Source organism: Thunnus maccoyii, chromosome 13, assembly GCF_910596095.1.
Source record: "Thunnus maccoyii chromosome 13, fThuMac1.1, whole genome shotgun sequence".
In the NCBI taxonomy this organism is placed as follows: domain Eukaryota; kingdom Metazoa; phylum Chordata; class Actinopteri; order Scombriformes; family Scombridae; genus Thunnus; species Thunnus maccoyii.
This window is the reverse complement of record NC_056545.1, coordinates 880,001-895,245: the sequence shown is the minus strand read 5'-3', so window position 1 is coordinate 895,245 and position 15,245 is coordinate 880,001. Positions and strand designations below refer to the sequence as shown.

The following is a 15,245-nucleotide window of genomic DNA, read 5'->3' as shown; positions in this document are numbered from 1 at the left end:
ACTTTGCTGTGATTGGACGGAGAGAGCTCCAGAGAGAGAGACGACGCTTTCCACAAACTGATGACTGGAGCAGTTTCAAAGCTTCATCACAGAATCAGGAAACATACAGAAGACGATTACTGCCAGGAGCGGAAGATGATGGAATTAACTTATTATGCAAAAAAAATGAAACTAGTAAAGCAGGAAATCAAAGTAAATTAAATGCAGCTTTCATTTAGTCTGCTGTGTGAAGGCAGCAGGTGTCTGTTACAGCCTCTATCAGAGATGTTTAGACCTGCAACTAACAATCGATTCATATGTCGGTTATTTTCTGGATTAGTCGGTTAGTTGTTTGGTAAAATGTGGATCAGTGTTTCCTCAAATGTCTTGTTTTGTCCTCAAAGTTATTCAGTTTACTGTCACAGAGACTAAAGACACCCGAAAATATTCATGTTTAAGAAGCTGGAATCACAGAATTTGGACTTAAGACTGAAGACTCAAGCTGATTAATTGATTATAAAATAGTTGGTGGTTAATTTAATTGATGGCAGCGAATCAATTAATGATTAATGACTTAAGCTACACTAATAACGAGACTGACTTTTGCATAGTTCTATTTTTTACAAAATACAAAATGATACTCGCACATGATCTTGATTTATGGGAGGGTTTTTTGTAGGGTTTTTTTTTTTTTTTTTTTCCTGTCAGAACCCCAAACCCCCTACACAAGGTTGCACTCTCTGGTCAGTATGTAAATATGTACCATCATGACTGCGCCGGTCTTATTGTATGTAGTTCCACCCAGCGAGATACCAACTCTGTTTCAACACATGCCGATTGACGTGCATTATAGGCCACGTTGGCCATCAACCACCACATCCGGAGGCTAAAATAATATGTAAAGAGAGCTGTTGGCTTTCTCCCACCTCAATGTGAATTCCATGGGTATACAGCAGTATTGTAGTTGTCTAGGTGGTTCATCAGAAAAAGAGGGTGTTTCATCAACACCAAAGCCATCGCTGAAAGCTGACATTAAGTGATCGTCTGTGGAAAGTGTCTTACGCCATCTTCCATGAGGCCCAGTATCGCCCAACTACAGAATAGTAACTAGAGGTTCAACATACCCTTGATGTAGATGTTATTATCTGTACCCCCCCTTAATCAAAAAGTGTTTCACTTTCTAGCTAGTGGATTGTACCACATTCAATGTTAAGTTGAATGATCAGTGAGGTCACTGTCCTTTTTATAAACATATTGCAGGAAGCAGCAAGAGAGCACAAAACACGTCGCCACAATATCCTGATAGCTTATATCTGTACATGCTACATGCTAACGCAACCTGCTGGAAACCAGTAAAATTACTGTTCACTCATCCTCTCATTTCCAAAACTTTTTTTTTTTTTTTTTTTTTTTTTTACCTCACATCACCTTTGATAGACGTCTGTCTGTCAGCTCTAGCTAGCTAACATGCTAACATATGACACATATTCCAGTGAAAAACAGCAGCTAGCAGTGCTAACGCTAACACAGATCATCATCCTGCAGCACAGAAACCCCACAACGTAATAATGTTAGCAAAAAAATAAAAAAGTAATATTAGAATTAAAAAAAAAAAAGATGGTTAACATTAAAAAATGTGAGGTAAGTAACATTAGCATACAATGAAGTGTAATTTAAAAAGTAATGTAAATAAATAAAAAGTCAAAAAAATGAACCCACTGAGCTGTCAGTCATTCTGGTGTGTTGCCGTGACGATGGTTTTAACCTCAGATGGTTACTGAGTTGTTTTTTTTCTTCATTTCCTCGATGTTACTGAACACAGATCACATATTCCACCGGCTCTAAATACTACAATACCCATGATCCTCTGCTGTTACTATGGAGAAGAAGTCAGAGTGGAAGAGAATTCAAAAACGCTTCGCTGGGAAACAGGAATTCTTAAAAATCTTAAAAATCTGCTTTTGGTGGCACATTTGAGCTGCCGTATTTATATGTCAGCAACTAAACGTCCACACTTCCTCTTAAGATGTAAAACATTTGACTTTGTTTATCAGAATTCTGACTCATAATTTTGACTCACCATGAGTATTTTTATTTTTGTCATGTGGAACTTGTCTTTTTCTTGTTTTGGCAGAAATCAGCTTCCATACAACACAGATAACTGATGTTTTTGTCCAACATTTCATCTGACTTAAGTGCAGCTTCTCCTGCGTCTTTTGCATTTTTATGGATCAGATTTCTTCTATTTTTTCCTGACAGAACATAAACCAGCGCGCTCAGAGACATGAATCAGCCCCAGCAGAGGCTCATGGGAGTAAAAGCGTCCCTCTGGGAAAAAACCGCATGAACATTTGACAAGAAATAAAATGTGGACTTGAGCGAGTGAGCCGTTCCTGAACTCTCAAGGCCACATGCGCCGCCTCGGTTGTGTTTTCTGTGTTTCATTGTGTTGGAAACGTCCTGCCTGCTCGGCCCCTGATACTCAAGTGTTTGAAGCAGGAAGCTTCAGTCAGCAGATATTATTCCTGCAGCTGAATAACAGGCAGCCGAGTGACAATGAGGCGACTTATTTTAGCTTCTGACTCAAACTGTGAAACACACAGAGGACGGTTAATAACAGCAGCGGCGCTGATGTCATCTCCTAATTAAAAACACTGATTCATGTCTTTTTTTATCTAAACTCTCATGTTCAGTCTGATATTCTATAGTTTTCACCTTTAAAGGCTTCAGATTCTGCTTTTTGTGTGTTTTCTGTTATTTATATCCTGTTCTGATGCCAGATGTTAAACAGGATTAAAGTTGGGCTGCGTTCCAACAGCTGTACTATCATATAATTCAGTATATATATATATGAGGAAGATCTAGTATCTCCCAGTACCAACATGTACTCCCACTTGTCAAATATCGACGCTTGGTCAGGACCCCGAGGCTTCACGTTTTAACGCGCAGTATCACGGCAGTGGTGCAGGTTAGGGAGAGATCATGGTTTGAGTTCAAATCAAAAATAAAATAAAAACCAACATCATTACAAGCCATCCACCTCCTAATAAGAAAGTAAGTCAGCTTATATAGATCGTCACCTCAGAAATGTTAATATGCGCCGTATTACAGATGTTGAAATGTAGATATTCACATATTTGTGGTTTGCAGAAGCGTACACCTTATATGACGTCATCTGTCTCATAGCGTCTGTTTCAGACGTTGTGGGAGCTCAGCAGAAGTCTATCGGACTACCCTGCACGTTAAAAAATGATGCTAAAGGGGAACCCAGTGTGTTAAAAAGTGCTGCCCAGTAAGTACCAGGATGTGCTGTCACCGAGTCTCCAGGAAGAGCATCGGGCTGTGAAGCTAATCTGACATAACAGCGAACTGTGATTGTGACTATCGAACCACACTTACATTGTGAAACAGACGTCTGTACCGTGAAATGACTCGTCTCACTGTCAGAATTTGATCCGTTCGGTCTGATCACCGAACGACTGAATCCTTTTATCCTCCTTCAAGTTGAACCGCTGGTTCCTGCAAAATATACAGATGTGGAAGATGTCAAACTTTTTTTGGCTTCATGCGCCACTGAGCAGCTTTCACAGGAATGAGCGGGACCTCCGACGCTCCAACGACAGCACATCAACAGAAGCTGCTATGACAGATGAAGTAATACGTACTGTTGTATGCAAACCGCAGCAACAGGACTAGTTTAGTTATTAATGACTCGTTTTTTGTCTTTTCTTGGTTTCTTGGTTTAGATCAATAAAAACCAGCGTCTTCCTGCTCGGACTCTAACAGTCACATGACGTCTCTGAGCTGTCAGACGTAGAGCTGCAACTATTAACTGTCTTAAAAATACCACAAATGATCTGTGTCATATATGATGACACGACTGTTAAAACTATAACAAAACTAATCAATAACTAACATGATCGTTGTTAGCAACCCTCATGAGAACAGAACTCTGCACGACTCACTGCCCCGGTGCATTGTGGGAGGCTGGTGGGTGGTGTTTTTTTCACTGCAGCAACAACAACAACAAACTGCAACAACAACAACAACAAACTGCAACAGCAACAACAAACTGCAGCAACAACAAACTGCAACAACAACCTGCAACAACAACAACAACCTGCAACAACAAACTGCAACAACAACAACAACCTGCAACAACAACCTGCAACAACAAACTGCAACAACAAACTGCAACAACAACCTGCAACAACAACCTGCAACAACAACCTGCAACAGCAACAACAAATTGCAACAACAACAAACTGCAGCAACAACAACAAACTGCAACAACAACCTGCAACAACAAACTGCAACAACAACCTGCAACAGCAACAACAAATTGCAACAACAACAAATTGCAACAACAACAACAGACTGCAACAACAACAAATTGCAACAACAACAAATTGCAACAACAACAAATTACAACAACAACAACAACAGACTGCAACAACAACAAATTGCAACAACAACAACAGACTGCAACAACAACAACCTGCAACAACAACCTGCAACAGCAACAACCTGCAACAACAACCTGCAACAACAACAAATTGCAACAACAACAAATTACAACAACAACAAACTGCAGCAACAACAGACTGCAACAACAACAAATTACAACAACAACAACCTGCAACAGCAACAACCTGCAACAACAACCTGCAACAACAACAAATTGCAACAACAACAAATTACAACAACAACAACCTGCAACATCAACAACCTGCAGTCGTCTCTCTGCTGCTGGACGAGTGTTTGTTTGCATTTTAATGTTCAAATCAATAAAATCAACTCTGGAGGAGATGAAGATCGATGAAGAGGAAGGTCGATGAAGAGGAAGGTCGATGAAGAGGAAGGTCGATGAAGAGGAAGGCTGATGAAGAGGAAGGCTGATGAAGAGGAAGGTGGATGAAGAGGAAGAGGAGGAAGAAGATGATCACAATGTTTATTTGTATGAAAACACTGATCAGAACTTAATTAAATATTTAAAATGATGAAACACGTGACTGTAAATCAATGTGATTAATATGAATGATTGTCAATAATCATTTTAAAACTGTTATGAACTGTTTACTTTGATCTCAGATGTTTTTATGTTTTTATTCACTTTTTATCTTATTTTCCAGCTTCAACACACCAGACGTCACCGTCGACATTTTTAAAGCTTTTTATTTATTTATTCTGTTGTGTATTTATGTCAAACATACAAAACATGATGAAAAATAAAAAAAACATAGTATATATAAACACATAAACACACAAACTAATACAACAAAATGTTCTAAACAAACTAATGAGAACATTCAGTTTGTCCAAACTTAAGTTGTTTTATATTTTTTCTTTATGTAAAGTTCTTGTAAATTAAAATTTTAATTTTCCTTAAATGCATAAATATAGAAGCACTACTAGACGTGTGAAACGTGACCCCGACTACACGCTGGAAACCACCGGTTTCATCTTTAACAATGTGTTGTTATATTATCCATTGTGTCAAATAAATGTAGTGGAGTAGAAAGTAGAAAGTAGCATCACGTGCAAATACTTGTGTAAATGTATTTAGTTTCCAGCTGATCGGTGATCTCAGCTGGAGGAATTAAGGGCTTTATGCATATTTATGACGTTATATAATCATTAAATATGTGTTTAAATTGTTGATTCATTAAAAACCAGCAGGATTGATGATTTTAAAGCATCTTAAAGTCGATCATCTGGAGAAACAAACTGAACTTTAGAGACTCGCAGGTTTTTTACAGTTTTACCACAAAATCAATGAGATCAGATTGTTTTATGTCTTTAGTTTCATTCCTGTTGTTTTTCTCATCAAGCTGATCTGACTGATGATTGATGATGATGATATTTAGAGTCTTTGATCCATGAAACACACACACACACACACACACACAAACCAAAACACACCAGTTTATCCCTTAAATTACCTCCAGATGAGCGCTTGTTGTAACCGTAGAGACGAGATGAAGTTGTGGCGTTGTTCTTGGTTGGTTTTGAGTCGACGGTCTGAGGGGACGTTTGATCTGTTAGAGGGTCGTAAAGCTTCTCTGCTCAGCCGGGTGGGTTCAGAGGACGGATAAAGACTCTATGATATAACATCATTACACACACACACACACACACACACACACACACACACAGGATAGACATTCCTGTTTTATGAGCGCGCTCAGTTGATGACAGACTGAGTCCATACATCGCTCTGCTGGGAGATGATCACATGATCACTTTCTCAGAACAAACTTCTCATTCTCTTCTCCAGTTTCACTCTACATGTAAATATACTTTTAATGTTTTATCAGAGTTTCTTCTTTCATTTTTCTTTCTCTGAATCTTTTTTTTTATTGCCTTGTTGATGTGAGTAAAAGTTCATTATTATTATTAAGTTTATTCGTACAATCTGCAAAACATTCAGTGACGACATATTTCATTTGTTTTTCTACAACATGGACACGTGGAGTGTTTTAAAGGGTTCATATTTATATCCTGTCTGCCTATATCCTGTTATTCATGAAGTTCTGAACTTAATTCAAGTGTATGAAAGGAAATGCTTGTCAAAGTCAGAGTAACTGCTAATAATCTAAGTGGTTGCCACGGTGACCATGGTGGTTTCTACAGTTTTACTAGATGTTTGGGTGGTACTGTAGCTAGGTGAGGGTGTGTTTAATGTACCGTAGGTGAGTGAAGGTGTTACCAGGTGACTGTTGCTGTGACGTTGCTGGGTGGTTTGAGTAGTTACACCTAGTGAGGCTGCCAAATGTCATGTAATGTGGTTGCTATGTGGTTGCTATGTGGTTGCTATGTGTTGTGTTTGCAGGGGTGGTTGGTAAAGGCATCCAAATCGTTGCTATGTGGTGGGTTGCTGGTGTGTTTAAGGTGGTTGCTATGGTGACAGGAGACTTCACTTCTCACTCAGAGTTGTTAATATTGCACTCTGTCTTTAAAGGAGACTCAGGCAGCTTTTTGTGATTTTCTATCATTTATATCCTGTTCTGATGTCGGATGTTAAACGAGGTCAAAGGTCCAAAACTTGAGCTGAACGTCTGTAGAAACGCTGCCTGCAAGTCAAAACTCAGGGCTTCAACTTCCTCTGAACGCTTCATTTGTGACGTTTTTTTCTACTTCGCTGATGAGCTGACGTCAGCTCGTCACACACGCTCATAAACGGCTGTCTGTTCTTTAGCCGTGGTTGCTAAAGCTATTGCTAAGGCTGTTGCTAAGGTGGTTGCTAAGGTGGTTGCTAAGGTGTTTCCATGTGTTGTTCAGCTCCAACATGTACGGATGGATTTGAGAAGTCGACATTTGGAGTAAAGAAGGAGAAGAAGAAGTGAAATCCTGCTACTATAGTTTGTTTACGTAGCCTCCGGAGCCGGAGGAAGCTTCCTGAAAGCTGACCAATCAGAACAGAGTGGGCTCATCAGGAGGCGGGGCTTAAAGAGACAGGAGCTAAAACGGCCTGTTTCAGACAGAGGCTGAACTGAGGGGCTGCATAAAGGACCAGTAGAAGATAAATAAGGAGTTTTTATTCCAGTAGAGCCCCAGAATATAAATATAGAGGCTGGAAATATGCAGAATATGTTTCCTTTAAGTTAGTTATGACTATGAAATCATTTAATCAGAGTTTGGTTGTCAGAAAATATGAAAACAAGGAGAAAGAATAAAGAAAATAGATTACTGTTGTCTTTTGTGAGTCCCAGCTGTGAGACTGATGGTTTGTTGCCATGACGATGTCAGGGTCATGGGAAGGAGCTTAATGCAGATCTCAAATAAACTCAGATAATCACATGTATTTGTAGTCTGGATTAAAGGGATGATTCAGACGTTCGAGGAATTCTGTCAGAAAACAAAGAAGTTTGGAGCTTCATGTTTGGTGATGTTTGTTCCTGCGTCTCTGCCTCCTCTTCAGCTGCTTCACTGTCTGCTAACTTGTGTGTTTTTTACTGTTTATGATTTGATGAGTTTTATTATGATGATGCTGAAACTTCACAGTGACTTTAAATCAACCTGCAGCTGAAGAACGAGCAGCGTCCAGATCTTTATTTATCCAGCGTTTGCTGACAGAGCGTTGGCTCATTTTCAGAAGAGCCCTGCAGATAATATTGAACAGATGATAGTGCCAAACACACACACACACACACACACACACACACACACACTGCGACTCTGCTCTGAACACCTCCAGCTCGCTCATGACGAGGCTGAAAAATAAGCTGGAAGCTGCTATCAGCGAACGCTCTCCGAGGGGTAAACAAACAGTCCACAACAGCAGCGCGTTCATCCACCAATCACATCAGGTACACACACACACACACAGTCAAGTGTGTGTGTGTGTGTGTTTTATGTGTGTGTGCAGCTTTAGACCCTCGAAACAGATTAAACAGGAAGAGAAACAGAGCAGGAATCACTCAGACAGAAATAACGACTGTGAAATCACAATATGATCAAACAGAACGACAACAATCAACCATTAGTTCATTAATCAATTAGTTGCCAACTATTAAATTAATCACCAACTTTTTTTGATCATCGATTCATCATTTTGAGTCATTTTTTAAGAAGAAATTCTCTGATTGCAGTTTGTTAAATGTGAATATTTTCTGGTGTCTTTGGGAAACACTGATCCACATTTTATGGATCAAACAACTGATTGATTAATTGGGAAAACGTTGGTCGCCTAATGTTAATAAATGAAAGTGCAATTATATAATATTAAGTAAATATGAAGCAGTAAATACTGAGTTTGATGAATGTGTTTATTTATGATCTTTAGAGCTGAATCAACAGAACAATAATCAGTAAATGTTTTGATAATCAATTAATTCATTTCAGCTTCTTATTTGTGAGGATCTGCTGCTTTTATAGGAAACTCAACATCTCTGCATGTTGGACTGTTGGTGGAACAAAACCAGCTCATAAAAAGTCACTTTGAGCTTTAGGAGAGTGTGAAGTCTGATATTTTACAGACAGAAACAACAACAACAACAACAACAGGTAATGTCAGTCCACTGGTCCACGTTGGTCCACGTTGGTCCAGGTTGTGAATAAATGTACTGACGTCCTCTGATCCACCATGAGGTCGACTCTTCAGCTCTTTATTAAAATATCTCAACAACTACTGGATTCATCCACTCAGAGTGAATCATAATAACTTCTAAGAAGATCTGAAAGATCTCCTGACTTTTCATCTGGTGTGTTGATTGGACATTGATCTTGTTGAACAGGACATATTCTGCATATTTCCAGCCTCTATATTTATATTCTGGGGCTCTACTGGAATAAAAACTCCTTATTTATCTTCTACTGGTCCTTTATGCAGCCCCTCAGTTCAGCCTCTGTCTGAAACAGGCCGTTTTAGACGTTCAGCTCAAGTTTTGGACCTTTGACCTCGTTTAACATCCGACATCAGAACAGAATATAAATGATAGAAAATCACAAAAAGCTGCCTGAGTCTCCTTTAAAGACAGAGTGCAATATTAACAACTCTGAGTGAGAAGTGAAGTCTCCCGTCACCATAGCAACCACCTTAAACACACCAGCAACCCACCACATAGCAACGATTTGGATGCCTTTACCAACCACCCCTGCAAACACAAGTCTCCGAGCTAACAACCTACGAACAAGAGAGCCGACGTCATAGCAACCACATAGCAACCACATAGCAACCACATTACATGACATTTGGCAGCCTCACTAGGTGTAACTACTCAAACTACCCAGGACGTCACAGCAACAGTCACCTGGTAACACCCTCACTCACCTACGGTACATTAAACACACCCTCACCTAGCTACAGTACCACCCAAACACCTAGTAAAACTGTAGAAACCACCATGATCACCATGGCAACCACTTAGATTATTAGCAGTTACTCTGACTTTGACAAGCATTTCCTTCAATACACTTGAATTAAGTTCAAAACTTCATGAATAATCCTCTGCTGGATTTCTACTTGAAACAAGTTGACGTTAACTCTCACTGGTTGATGTTTTCACTTGTTTTAAAGGAAATAAAAAGTCTCAGTAAGACACCAAATGGATCAATAACGGACTGAAACATCGTCTAGAAGAGGAAATGATGTGACCCAGAAGATCAGAGGTTAACAGCAGAATGAACTCTTCTCTCCTCCTGTCTCTATCTCCAAATGTTTTTCCCATCATCATCCTCCTCTCCTTATCCGTCTGTCTGGAATTTAAAGCCGACGTGACGCCGTCTCATCTCGACTCACATTCTTCAACTGAGAGCTGCGACATTAAAGAGTAAAGAACGACTCCTGATCAGCAGCTCCATCATGTTTTTTTTTATTACACCGTTCAAGAATTTTTCCTCCCAGGCTGCATCTTCATGTTAGAAAATAGTTACTAAAACCAACAAAGCCACATCCCTGATAGACTGGGTTTATGTTTTCCATATGTGGACCGACGTCAGCTGGAGTATTGTGTGTGCTATATCTGATTCCTCTGTGCCGTAGAGCTGCATTGTTGTTGAAAAACTATTAAAAGTGAGTCACACGGTGACATGTTCCTTCATCACCATCAACACACACACCATCCTGCTGCCATGAACACACACTAGCAGAGCACCACACGTGGCTTCATCCACTGCTGAAAATAGTCCCCAACAAATGCTGTTTGGTAAAAACTACAAATATTTGTCAGTTTTTAAAGATCTTCAGTAGGAAGGAGGAAAGTATTGACAACAGACAGACTTACACATAAAATCCACCAACTAAACTTTATATACAGTACATATCGACTGCTCCCAGCTTCCTGATCAACCTCTGGTTCTGCAGTGAATCTGCTCGAGGCGTTTTGAAAGGCCGTCAGTAGGAACCAGTGAGCTTTGAGAGGGAGGAAAGTATCGAGAGACGGACTAAAACATCAGGTGTGTTTCCATCCACCTGCTTTTTTTTTCAATTTGAAATTAGAATAAATCCTGAAATATCACAAAAAAAGTGTTTATACCTGGCTGAGTGGTATCCATAACAACAGATTGTGTGGAGCGATGATGAGGAGACCGTAACCTTCCTCACATCAGTACATTAAACTAACAGAAATATTTCTATCATGTTTTCCATCGACGGAGCTCTTTTAATGACGTCATCTCTTCTTCTGCAGCGGTTTAATGGCGGCGATTGGAGAGTTAGCGCCACCTGCTGTTTATCTAATAGAGATAGATAGAAGCTAATGTTCACACAGCAGCAGTGGATGCAAAACAAGCATTTGCCTGAATTTCCTTTAAACAATATTCTGGAAATTCAGCTTGAATTTGTGCTTCACTCGGATGGAAAGCTGACTATTTTTAGTTTGGCTCTGCAGACGAGATGTAGAATCACACAGAAAAACACCAGACACATCTCTTAAGACAGATAAAAAACTCCAGATTTATCTTTCACACATATTGTTTACTGAGCAGCAGACAGAATGTTTTAAAGATCTCTCATAGATTTGTCAAGATGACCAGCTGTGTTTTCTAAAGTAAGACGTTCGTTTATTCTAGAGGAAAACTTGATTCGCCTCAAATAAAGCAACGACTCCCCTCGAGGATCAAACTGGAGCGAAACTGTCTCCGCCCACCTGGGGATTTACGCTCTGATTGGCCGTCACTCTTTCCACTAAACAGCACATCAACAAGGTTATTGTTGCTCTGCTGCCAACGGCATGGTGCACATTTATAACTGATCTGAAAATAGATCACACACACACACACACACTCCCAGCAGGCTACTTTTATCACCTGAAACTGGGTGACCTTGGCTGGGAATGACTCAATACTGGCATCTTATATCACACACACACGTTATGTTTCCATCACTTCAGGGGACGTCACATTGACTTACTCTAACCATAACATAACCCTAAACTAACCTTAATATAACCCTAAACTAACCTTAATATAACCCTAAACTAACCTTAATATAACCCTAATCTAACCTTAATATAACCCTAAACTAACCTTAACTTCAAACCAAGTCTTCACCCTAAAATTAAGGGGACTTTTGCTTTTTGTCCCCATAAGGAGGCGAGTCCCCACAACATCAGGAATATCTGGACACACACACACACACACACACACACACACACACACACACACACACACACATATCAGACCATGGTCACTTTTGGGGACATTACATAGATCTACATTCTTGTCCTAAAGACTCACCCTAACCATAACCACGGACCCAAAAATCAGTGTTTTACCAACTGGGGACATGACTTTGGACTGACTGTCCCCAGTTGGACAGGTTTCCCCCAATTCACTGGTCTTCAATCTGAAATTTGTCCCCAAAAGTTGCCTATGACAGACCACACACACACACACACACACACACACACACACACACATGACCTCAACATTTAACTGAATAATTGAGTAACTTTAATTGACTTTACTGGGTGGGTTCGACTCAACCAGGGTTCATTTAAAGGGTATCGGTCAATCAATGCACTTTGAATCAGTTTAATGATTCTGTTTCACATTCATGCAGACTCCAAAGTTAATTTTTATTTCATTTTTGTCTAGTTTTCGTCATGTCAACAAATATTTCTCGTTGTAGTTTTCGTTGTATCAGGTTGTATTGTGGTACCTAGTCGTACATGTAGTGTTGAGATGTGTAAAGCAGTTTTGTCTTTTACTTCCTACATTCTGACCTTTACAGCTGTCGTTCCAACTTCTTTCGATGCTTAAACCTGCAGTGCAGAACTTTTACATATTATGAACATCCGATGAAGCCGATCACCGCCAGATAAATCTCTGTGTATTTCACAGTATACGGAGTTTTTAAATCTCATGTCAGCTGCGACATTCCCGCGCCCGTTAATCAGCTTTAAGGCTCAAATGCACTGAAAGCGATAATTGACGTGGGTCATTTGACGCTCCTGCAGGCATCAGATTTGAAACGCCAACAACACAGAACCAACACAGATCTGTCCTGTTGTTCTTCGTATTGACTGCTGCATTAGTTGTGATGAATGAATGAAAAGCAGGAATTCAGAAGAGGAAAATCAAACCAAGTAAATCATCTGTTGAGTGTTTGATGGTTGTTTATTTCTGCTTTATAAAGTAACCACCGTGAAACAATCAGAAAATAACGTTTTATTTCTCTCATTTAATGACTTTGTTCTCACTACCGCCGCTCCCTCTCCTCGCTCGACTGCCGCCGCGCTGTCTCTCTCTCTCTTTTTCGCCTGCTTTGGCCGCTGGGTCCTCGTTTGACAAGGTTGGGAGTAAAAGCCATCAAGGCAGTTTAAAACGACAGGTGTATTTCAAAATGCCGCGTCAAGACGCTTTCAGTACATTTGTGGCCTTCAAACTTCAACTGACACTTCCAACCCTTTCAGGTCTGAAGTCTTCACAAACAAAAACTAACAAACAAGCAACATCTTCTCTTCTAACTCCAACAATTATCACCGTTCTTACATAACTCAGATGCTTTCACTGCGTACACTTTAATTGTTCATTTCTTTCAGGACTTCCACTCTGACTGACACAAATCAGTTTATCACCAACGCTTCAACTGACATTTAATTTCCTTTCATCACTTGAACTTCAGCTAAATCTTCCAACTGCACTCAGCTCTCACACTTCAGCCGACACTTAAACTCACATCGTGTTTCAGTTTCTACACCTGAACGTCCACTAATAACCTTCGCTACCGTACAAGTTGAGGAGTATAAACTGAGAGACATTTCATCTCCTCTCAGCTCTTAAATTAACGCTTCAACTTCATTCAGTACACTTCAGCAGACACTGTACTGCATTCAAGTATAATTTTGAGGTATTGGTACTTGGAGTGAAGAGGATTTTACTGTGATACTTTAACTACATGAAGCTGATAATACTTGTGTAGTGAAATCTGGTAATGTGGGACATCAGGTAAAATGGGACAAAATGAGGTTTTACATCTTGGGCTCTTTAAATATTAGCAGCCAATCACCACACATGTTATAGCATTGTTACTACAAATGTCTTTTACATGAAACAATCATTTTTGATTGGTCTGAAAAAACTAGGATGGGCAGAGCAAAGATTTTTTTAAAAATCACTGGTCGCAGATCTTTTAAGGCGGCCATGTTTGTTTCAGGTCAACGTTCTCTTTTTGGTAATACGAGCACTGCAGCTAAAACAACGATGGCATAACATCAAAAATGGTTGTACAATGTTAATTCTTATTAACTGTTTGACTTATAATCAGAATATTTTTACAATACACTTTACTTTTTATGGGAAGGGTTTTGAGTGGCTGTCCCATTTTACATGAATGAAGTAGGTAAAATGGGACAAAACCTGCTTGTCTCTAGGCTACCAGGTGCCATAAAATCATGTGTTACTATGCGATTGCATGCCACTCTGTCATATTACTGGATATTTTTAGTATTTTTGTCACGTTGTCACAAGTCCATGTCAGCTACAACAGTCCAGAATTAGCCAAGCACACACATGCATGTGTCTGTGCAAACACACATACATGCACACACAATACGAGTGTTTGTACACTTGCACTTCTCTCCCTCTCTCTCTCTTTCTCTCACACACACATATCCTGGTGGGAGAGGGAAATATAGTTTGAAAGGGAATATTAACATTTTTAATATCCATTATAGACAATTATACACCCAGGAAACAGGGAACTTCTGGCAGAGAGGTTGGAGGAAAGTGTAATCAGTGGAGGGAAGAAAGACTGAAGGGTGTGATAAATGAATATAAAAAGATGCTGGAGACAGGACAGAGGCCAAAACTTAGATTTTTGGCAAGGGCATGGAATGTGCCAAAGTCAACATTACAGAGGCGAGTGAAGGGGAAAATAAGTGACACAGAATATGCAACCAGTAGGAAACCCTATCTACCTGAGGCAGCTGAAAAGAGCTGGCCAGCCTTGCTAAAACACTCTCACAAAGAGGCTTTCCTTTAACTAAAAAGGACATCCAGAAGCTGGCATTGATTATGCCAAAGCAAATGGAACACTGTGGTTTTCTGCGGTGAAGGGAACTGCTGGGCTCTATTGGTTCCAAAATGTCATGAAGAGAAACCCTGACCTCAACATAAAGTAACCTGAAGCCGCAGCAGGGGCTGCAGCCATGAACTGTGAAGTTGTTGACAAGTGGTTGACGCAGTACAAGGCTCCTCTCCATGACCTACAAATCACAGATGTTCCCACACTCCTCTGGAATTACAATGAATCTGGGTTGCAAGACCAGTTCTGCTCCATGCGGGTGGCGAGTGAAGTTGGAAAACCTTGTGTTGAGATTACT

General features: G+C 39.9%; 1 protein-coding gene across 1 annotated transcript in view; it reads left to right on the top strand.

Moving 5' to 3' along the window:
• The first annotated feature begins 14,909 nt into the window (after positions 1–14,909).
• LOC121910579 (alpha-1A adrenergic receptor-like) overlaps positions 14,910–15,245 on the top strand; it is a 17,765-nt gene continuing 17,429 nt past the window's right edge. The window contains exon 1 of the mRNA XM_042431823.1: positions 14,910–15,245. This exon is cut by the window's right edge and continues 682 nt beyond it. The gene's annotated coding sequence lies outside the window, so the exon portion shown is untranslated.